Source organism: Sinohyriopsis cumingii, chromosome 1 (assembly GCF_028554795.1).
Source record: "Sinohyriopsis cumingii isolate HCF-2022 chromosome 1, ASM2855479v2, whole genome shotgun sequence".
Taxonomy (NCBI): Eukaryota; Metazoa; Mollusca; class Bivalvia; order Unionida; family Unionidae; genus Sinohyriopsis; species Sinohyriopsis cumingii.
In genome coordinates this window covers 114,904,161-114,912,816 of record NC_142961.1, presented here as the reverse complement: position 1 = coordinate 114,912,816, position 8,656 = coordinate 114,904,161, and the positions used below count along the sequence as shown (strand labels likewise).

The 8,656-nt window shown below is 40.2% G+C and overlaps 1 non-coding gene across 1 annotated transcript; it reads right to left on the bottom strand.

Annotated features, from left to right (window-relative positions):
- Positions 1 to 2,803: 2,803 nt before the first annotated feature.
- On the bottom strand, positions 2,804 to 2,876 carry Trnav-aac (transfer RNA valine (anticodon AAC)). The gene has a single exon. It is a non-coding gene; the product is annotated as a tRNA-Val (tRNA).
- Positions 2,877 to 8,656: the final 5,780 nt, after the last annotated feature.

Genomic DNA, 8,656 nt, shown 5'->3' with positions numbered 1-8,656 from the left:
ATAACTTCTAACTAGCAAGCGAAAATATATTTCATTCCAACATCATTAACATATCCATTCATTGATTCATTCGGGTTGGATACGTCGACCAGTGAACAACGGTGAGCAGTAGACTCTAGCGACCACGTTCGGCCATGAGGTGCCATTTGGAATGGAGACTACTGAGCCACCAGCCCTGAAATGACTATGTTGTAGCCGTAGTTTTCGAGCACTGCTGCTGTATTGCTTCAGTGGGGGAAGCCGCCTGCCTGAAAGAATGAGAGTAGTTCACTTTGGCGACAACGAGGGAGTAAACATAAGAGCCCTGGCTGGTATCTTGACGGAGTGGTATGTGGGTGCATGGGAAACATGCTGCATGTGCGGACACAGGGAGCCACATAATTGGGGAAGAAGAAAGACAGAAGTCCGGTAATACCTGCATATCATCGAATCTCCTTCTATTGTATAATAGAGGAGAGTACTGCTGAAGTTAAAACGGGAAATTTACTCTGCAGTATGCAAGCCAAATACCAGCTGGGATGTTAGCAGTCAAATGGTAAGGTGGACCCTCAAACGAGTTTGTTAGGGACTTGAAGAGTGGAGCCGGATGACTTATGGTTGACTGACGATGGCAGCGCTGTAACCAGGTGCTGACTTACTTCTGATGACCACCGGTTTTATCTCGATGTGGAAAAGGTTGAGCTACCTGCCAAAATTGCCAAAGTGAATTACATGGTTTCCATTTTGGTTGGGAAACCACTTTTTATAATATCTCTATTTTAAACCCTAATTTGACCATTTCGATACCACCAACAAAACATGTTCACTATTATTTTGACATTTAAGCGTGATACTAAATATTATTAGTCATTTTGACTTAGTTGACTGGTATTTCTTGAGCGTTTCTTGACGTACAGTTTGTACACAAAATTCCAGCTTGAAATAGAATGATGTAGGAAAATTAATAACTATTATTGATTTGACTAATTGCACAGGTGGCTAACACAATATTGGAATTGTTATTGTCCATTTAAATAACTGGAGTAAATTTACTTAAGTACGGGCTGGCGTTTCAGGGGTATGTGTGTTTGCGCCTGCTGCCGGGTACCATTCCTCCCTTGTTTCTCCTGGACCTCCTCTTCCATGACGGACTTGTGGAACCATTTCGACCCGTCAAATGCAGGTGTCCCGATGTGACGTCATAGTGGCAACCAATCTCAACTGGCGTCACATACTGCTTTTGTAGGCACATGGACTAGTCGATAGCAGCCTGACATCCATTTATTTAACATGAGTGTGTGTTGGGTCTATTCTCACTCATGAAATCCCGTTGTTCCGGTCGTTAAGGACTTACTTACTGTCCTACGACCCGAGGCTAAAATTAACAGTGCTCTGTTAGCACATAAACGCCTGGGGGATGTAGCTCTCATTCCTTCCCCCAGGAACAATTATCATCCTTCGTGCAGGAATAAACAAGAGGCACATGAACAATTGTGCGATGGCCTCTCTAATCCAAATAATCAATCCAAAAGCGAAAATTTAGTTCTCCTGGGAAGATTGCTGAGCAGATAAGGTTTACTTCGAGAAAGTCACACGTAATTTAGCGGTAAAACGTAGAGAGGAGATTCTAAGGAAAGACAATGATTCGTAAAGGAATCCTTTTGAGTGACCGAACTTCTGGTTCAGTGAGTCCCGAATCTCTAAGAAGGGAGACGGAAGTGAGACTAGCAGAACAGTCAGAGTCGACATCCATTACCTAATTTAAGCTAGATTGTATTTGGGCCAGATGAATACATTGCGAGATTCTGGGTAAGCTACAACTTCCGAATGGGTCAGATCCTGGTTATATTTGCAAAAACATCGATGCCTGCAATCATTAGAGAACTGGATGGAAAGATATATTGAATAAAATTCTTTAATATTCTTCCAAAACTAAAGTTCTTCAAAAGTCTCGGGGAATGATAAGTGAAATGGTGGCTAATGAATACCAATTTAAGAGCCAAGAGAATTCCTGTAAGTATATAGAAACAATCGATATGTGTACTGATATGTTGCGAGTGGTGTACGTACAGTAAATAACGCCTGGGACGAGGAAGATGATCTAAATGTAAAGATATTTTCGCGACCCAAGACCTTTGGCGCTGTGGCGACCTCCCTCCCCCCCCACCCGCCCATTCCGTTACTTCGCTACTGTATGTTACGGAGATATCTATATGAAATATTTGCAGGTTTTCTGAACAGGAGATGTCGAATCTTATGTCACACTACATACCAATACAGATTTGGGAGAAGAGAGGCATCGGACTACAGTTATTTTATTAAAAAAATTCTTACATTGTTTCAAAGCTTGTGGTTTTCACTCTTTCTTGTGTTACCGTTTATTCGAGCTTAAACACGTAAGAATAGATTATGTGTAAACGACTTTCCTAAATCTCGTAGAAAGATACATAGATAGACAGATTAAAATAACATTATACCTATAAAAATGATCTTAAAATATCATAAAATCTTTCTTAGGATCCTGAAATTTTGTGTAGAATTTTGTCTACTAATGTTATGTGTGTATTTGCCATTTGATACATAGCAGTGTTGTTATTCTGGATTTGAAACTTGATCTAGTTTATCGTCCATAATCCTGACCCGTTTTATCTATTCTGTGGAGAAATTTCGTGTCGATGCCTTGAGAATTTTATAAGGTTATGTAATAAAATTCCCTAATAAACCGGAAGAGGAAATGGCTAATAGTGAATCGTGGCCAACCCAGCGTATTTTTCATGTGATAAAAGCAGTGATTAAACGTCCAAAAGAATCAAACAAAATATAATGTTTCTGCTGAGGCTCGAACTCAGGACCTTCTGCGTGTTAGGCAGATGTGATAACCACTACACCACAGAAACAACTGAACCTGTATTGATCAACGAGCCTATACCTAGCTTCTTCTCCACTCTGAATGCTGATTAACTTCAGTCTTGACACAATTCCAATCTAGCTGAGAAAGATTAATTTCTTCATAACTTACAAATTTCAGACAATACCTTGCGCATATCTTTTGTTCGGAAAAATGTGGTCAACGGCATGTGCATTGTCAAATCTTACTGGCAACTTGGAGGCATATTTTACTTTCGCAGAAGTTGCCGAGGTGGACCGAATGTGTGAAAGGAATGCTATTTTTAGGAGAAGGAGCAGACTAATATACAGGAAAGGACGAAAGGGTATGGCGCAGTCTCTCGTTCATCTAAAATAAAATCTTTAGTACATATATACTGTATAGACTATGAACAGAGACCTACCGTTCTAACGGTTAGAATTAACCCAAAGTGCAAACACGATTTACCGTAACAGAATTCTTAAAATCATAAAAATGTAGAGTCTGTATTGGATAGATTCCTTTAGTGTTGTATTTATTTAATTAGAGACATATATCTTGCATTTTGGACACGGTATATATGTTATTTTGTGCAGCTAGCTTATTCGTGTCCTACCTCCCCCCCCGCCCCCCGCCAATAGAAATGAATTGAACATTGCACTCGCCACTGAAGACCACATTTTACAAATTCCAAAGGTTGGCGCAGGCTGAGCAAAGTGTGGTATGATGCTTGTAACCTCTTACATCTGTCTGAAATATTTGTAGGTTTTCTGAATAGGTGAGATCGGATCTTAGGCCTCACTTCATACCAATACAGATCTGGGGACAGTGAGACCTAAAACTACAGTTACACTTCAGTCCTCGCTGAGGTCAACCAGATTCAGTGTTTGTATGATCTGTTTACTACTGGCTTATTTGGTGAAGTACTCATTTTAATAATTATGAATTGGTAGACTATGCAATTTATTTTATGAAAATTTAATTGTTACCTCTGCTTGCCGTTTCATGGGCACTGTAACTTGTAAATTGATCGTAAAATTTACTGTTCTTTGGTCATGTAGACGCTGCTTGATCACCTCATCTACTTAGCTCGTTTACATTAGGAACACGAATAAAACGAGCCGATCCCGTGCAGGATTTCTTGAAATAAGGTGAATTAATATGTGGCAAAGAAGCGTTAGATCAGTTATGGTAGAAGCGGCATACTGCTGAATGCTTCTTTATAAAATAGAAGAAAATTGATTCTGGTCTGAGACGAGACTTATTTAACACGGATCAACCCAGTTAGCGAGTGTTATTGTCTATGTAATAAAGTATGTACAAAGATGAGATGCACAACTCAAATGCAAAAGAAGAAAGAATGAAGTGTAATTAATAAGGGAATAAAATGAATATAATATATATGTTAACAACTTTCCGACATTTGACAGAAAGAATAATAGATAAACATCTTAAAATAACCGTGTACATTTGGAAACGACCTTAAGGTAGATAGAAAGAGAATGGAAACATTCTTACGTTCATGAAATATTGTGTAGAATTATGTCTACTAATGATATTTGTGCATTTTTCATTTAATACATTGCAATGTCGTCTTTGGCGACTTGAAACGCGAGCTAGTTCTTCTACCAGAGTTCTGACCCGGTTTGTCTACCCTGTAGAGAAATTTCATTCCAGGCATGGAGATGCATTTTAGTTTATAAGACATTGTACCTATGAATCTGATAGAGGAAATGGCTAAAAGTGAATTATTGACTTTCCCGTCTACTTTTCACTGAGATAGTAAACGAGAAACGCCTGGAAAAATGTATACCCCGACACAAACAAAATGTTTTTTTTTTCTTAACGTTTCCGGTGAGGCTCGAACCAATGACCTTCTGCGTGTTAGGCAGATGTGATAACCGCTACACCACAGAAACAACTGCATTCCCTAAGGTCAAACAGCCTATACTTAGCTTCAAATCCATTTCGAATATAAATCAAAGTCAATCTTGGCACGATTTCAATCCATCTGGGAATGATTAAACTATTCTTAACTTACCTATTTCGGATAATACCTTGTGCCGTCTGCGCGTATATTTGTTTTGGACAAATGTGGTCAACGGCAAGTGCATTGTCAAATCCATCCCACAGCTTAGAAGTTAATACCTCAGACATATTTTTCTCTCGCAGAAATAGCCTAGGTGGACCGAAAGTGTCAAGATAATTCTTTTCAAGGAGTAAGAGCAGGCTAATGTACAGGAAGAGATGCAGTGGTGTGGCGCAGACTCTCGCTCAGGTGTGTGTGTTTGTGATTTGAATTTTTAACCTAACTTTAACAATTGTTCAGTCATATCGCTACGATATCTGCAGTGTGGAAGTTTATGGTGATAGAATCGGGGTATCATGCCGCAGACACGTAGCATGATGTCCCACCCAGTCACATTATCCTGACACCAGGCCGACCAGTCCTAACAATATCCTATTAATGCTGAGCGCCAAGCGAGTCAGCTGTTAGTACCATGTTTTTTTTACAAGTCTTTGTTATGACTCGGCTGGGCCTCGAACCCAAGACATCCCGCAATCGTTGCCCACGCTCTAATCACTAGGCCACCCTGAGCGGCCTCTCTCGCTCAGGTAAATGTAAAAAATCTGGTATATGTATACTGTATACACCATGCCAGATACCTACCGTTATAACGACTAGAATTAAAATAAAGTGAAGTCAAGTCATAATGTAACAGAATTATCGAAATCATAAAAATGTCCAGTAAGCAGGCTAGAGTTAAACTCTTACGCAATGCTATCATGACCAGTGAGAGGACACGGCATCTTGAATCAGCTTAGGCGTTAGATCGAGCGACTTCCCACCCTGGTTTTAAAGCTTTGTCCAAGATCAGAGGAACCTCGAGGGACCGGGGCCTGTTCTAAATCCGTCCCCACGTGGACAGACAGCGAGAAGGACATTGTGAAAGAGAGACCCAATCGGAATTGCGACGGAGGGGGTGATAACATTTTCGAATCGTATCATAACTTCTAACTAGCAAGCGAAAATATATTTCATTCCAACATCATTAACATATCCATTCATTGATTCATTCGGGTTGGATACGTCGACCAGTGAACAACGGTGAGCAGTAGACTCTAGCGACCACGTTCGGCCATGAGGTGCCATTTGGAATGGAGACTACTGAGCCACCAGCCCTGAAATGACTATGTTGTAGCCGTAGTTTTCGAGCACTGCTGCTGTATTGCTTCAGTGGGGGAAGCCGCCTGCCTGAAAGAATGAGAGTAGTTCACTTTGGCGACAACGAGGGAGTAAACATAAGAGCCCTGGCTGGTATCTTGACGGAGTGGTATGTGGGTGCATGGGAAACATGCTGCATGTGCGGACACAGGGAGCCACATAATTGGGGAAGAAGAAAGACAGAAGTCCGGTAATACCTGCATATCATCGAATCTCCTTCTATTGTATAATAGAGGAGAGTACTGCTGAAGTTAAAACGGGAAATTTACTCTGCAGTATGCAAGCCAAATACCAGCTGGGATGTTAGCAGTCCAATGGTAAGGTGGACCCTCAAACGAGTTTGTTAGGGACTTGAAGAGTGGAGCCGGATGACTTATGGTTGACTGACGATGGCAGCGCTGTAACCAGGTGCTGACTTACTTCTGATGACCACCGGTTTTATCTCGATGTGGAAAAGGTTGAGCTACCTGCCAAAATTGCCAAAGTGAATTACATGGTTTCCATTTTGGTTGGGAAACCACTTTTTATAATATCTCTATTTTAAACCCTAATTTGACCATTTCGATACCACCAACAAAACATGTTCACTATTATTTTGACATTTAAGCGTGATACTAAATATTATTAGTCATTTTGACTTAGTTGACTGGTATTTCTTGAGCGTTTCTTGACGTACAGTTTGTACACAAAATTCCAGCTTGAAATAGAATGATGTAGGAAAATTAATAACTATTATTGATTTGACTAATTGCACAGGTGGCTAACACAATATTGGAATTGTTATTGTCCATTTAAATAACTGGAGTAAATTTACTTAAGTACGGGCTGGCGTTTCAGGGGTATGTGTGTTTGCGCCTGCTGCCGGGTACCATTCCTCCCTTGTTTCTCCTGGACCTCCTCTTCCATGACGGACTTGTGGAACCATTTCGACCCGTCAAATGCAGGTGTCCCGATGTGACGTCATAGTGGCAACCAATCTCAACTGGCGTCACATACTGCTTTTGTAGGCACATGGACTAGTCGATAGCAGCCTGACATCCATTTATTTAACATGAGTGTGTGTTGGGTCTATTCTCACTCATGAAATCCCGTTGTTCCGGTCGTTAAGGACTTACTTACTGTCCTACGACCCGAGGCTAAAATTAACAGTGCTCTGTTAGCACATAAACGCCTGGGGGATGTAGCTCTCATTCCTTCCCCCAGGAACAATTATCATCCTTCGTGCAGGAATAAACAAGAGGCACATGAACAATTGTGCGATGGCCTCTCTAATCCAAATAATCAATCCAAAAGCGAAAATTTAGTTCTCCTGGGAAGATTGCTGAGCAGATAAGGTTTACTTCGAGAAAGTCACACGTAATTTAGCGGTAAAACGTAGAGAGGAGATTCTAAGGAAAGACAATGATTCGTAAAGGAATCCTTTTGAGTGACCGAACTTCTGGTTCAGTGAGTCCCGAATCTCTAAGAAGGGAGACGGAAGTGAGACTAGCAGAACAGTCACAGTCGACATCCATTACCTAATTTAAGCTAGATTGTATTTGGGCCAGATGAATACATTGCGAGATTCTGGGTAAGCTACAACTTCCGAATGGGTCAGATCCTGGTTATATTTGCAAAAACATCGATGCCTGCAATCATTAGAGAACTGGATGGAAAGATATATTGAATAAAATTCTTTAATATTCTTCCAAAACTAAAGTTCTTCAAAAGTCTCGGGGAATGATAAGTGAAATGGTGGCTAATGAATACCAATTTAAGAGCCAAGAGAATTCCTGTAAGTATATAGAAACAATCGATATGTGTACTGATATGTTGCGAGTGGTGTACGTACAGTAAATAACGCCTGGGACGAGGAAGATGATCTAAATGTAAAGATATTCTCGCGACCCAAGACCTTTGGCGCTGTGGCGACCTCCCTCCCCCCCCACCCGCCCATTCCGTTACTTCGCTACTGTATGTTACGGAGATATCTATATGAAATATTTGCAGGTTTTCTGAACAGGAGATGTCGAATCTTATGTCACACTACATACCAATACAGATTTGGGAGAAGAGAGGCATCGGACTACAGTTATTTTATTAAAAAAATTCTTACATTGTTTCAAAGCTTGTGGTTTTCACTCTTTCTTGTGTTACCGTTTATTCGAGCTTAAACACGTAAGAATAGATTATGTGTAAACGACTTTCCTAAATCTCGTAGAAAGATACATAGATAGACAGATTAAAATAACATTATACCTATAAAAATGATCTTAAAATATCATAAAATCTTTCTTAGGATCCTGAAATTTTGTGTAGAATTTTGTCAACTAATGTTATGTGTGTATTTGCCATTTGATACATAGCAGTGTTGTTATTCTGGATTTGAAACTTGATCTAGTTTATCGTCCATAATCCTGACCCGTTTTATCTATTCTGTGGAGAAATTTCGTGTCGATGCCTTGGGAACTTTATAAGGTTATGTAATAAAATTCCCTAATAAACCGGAAGAGGAAATGGCTAATAGTGAATCGTGGCCAACCCAGCGTATTTTTCATGTGATAAAAGCAGTGATTAAACGTCCAAAAGAATCAAACAAAATATAA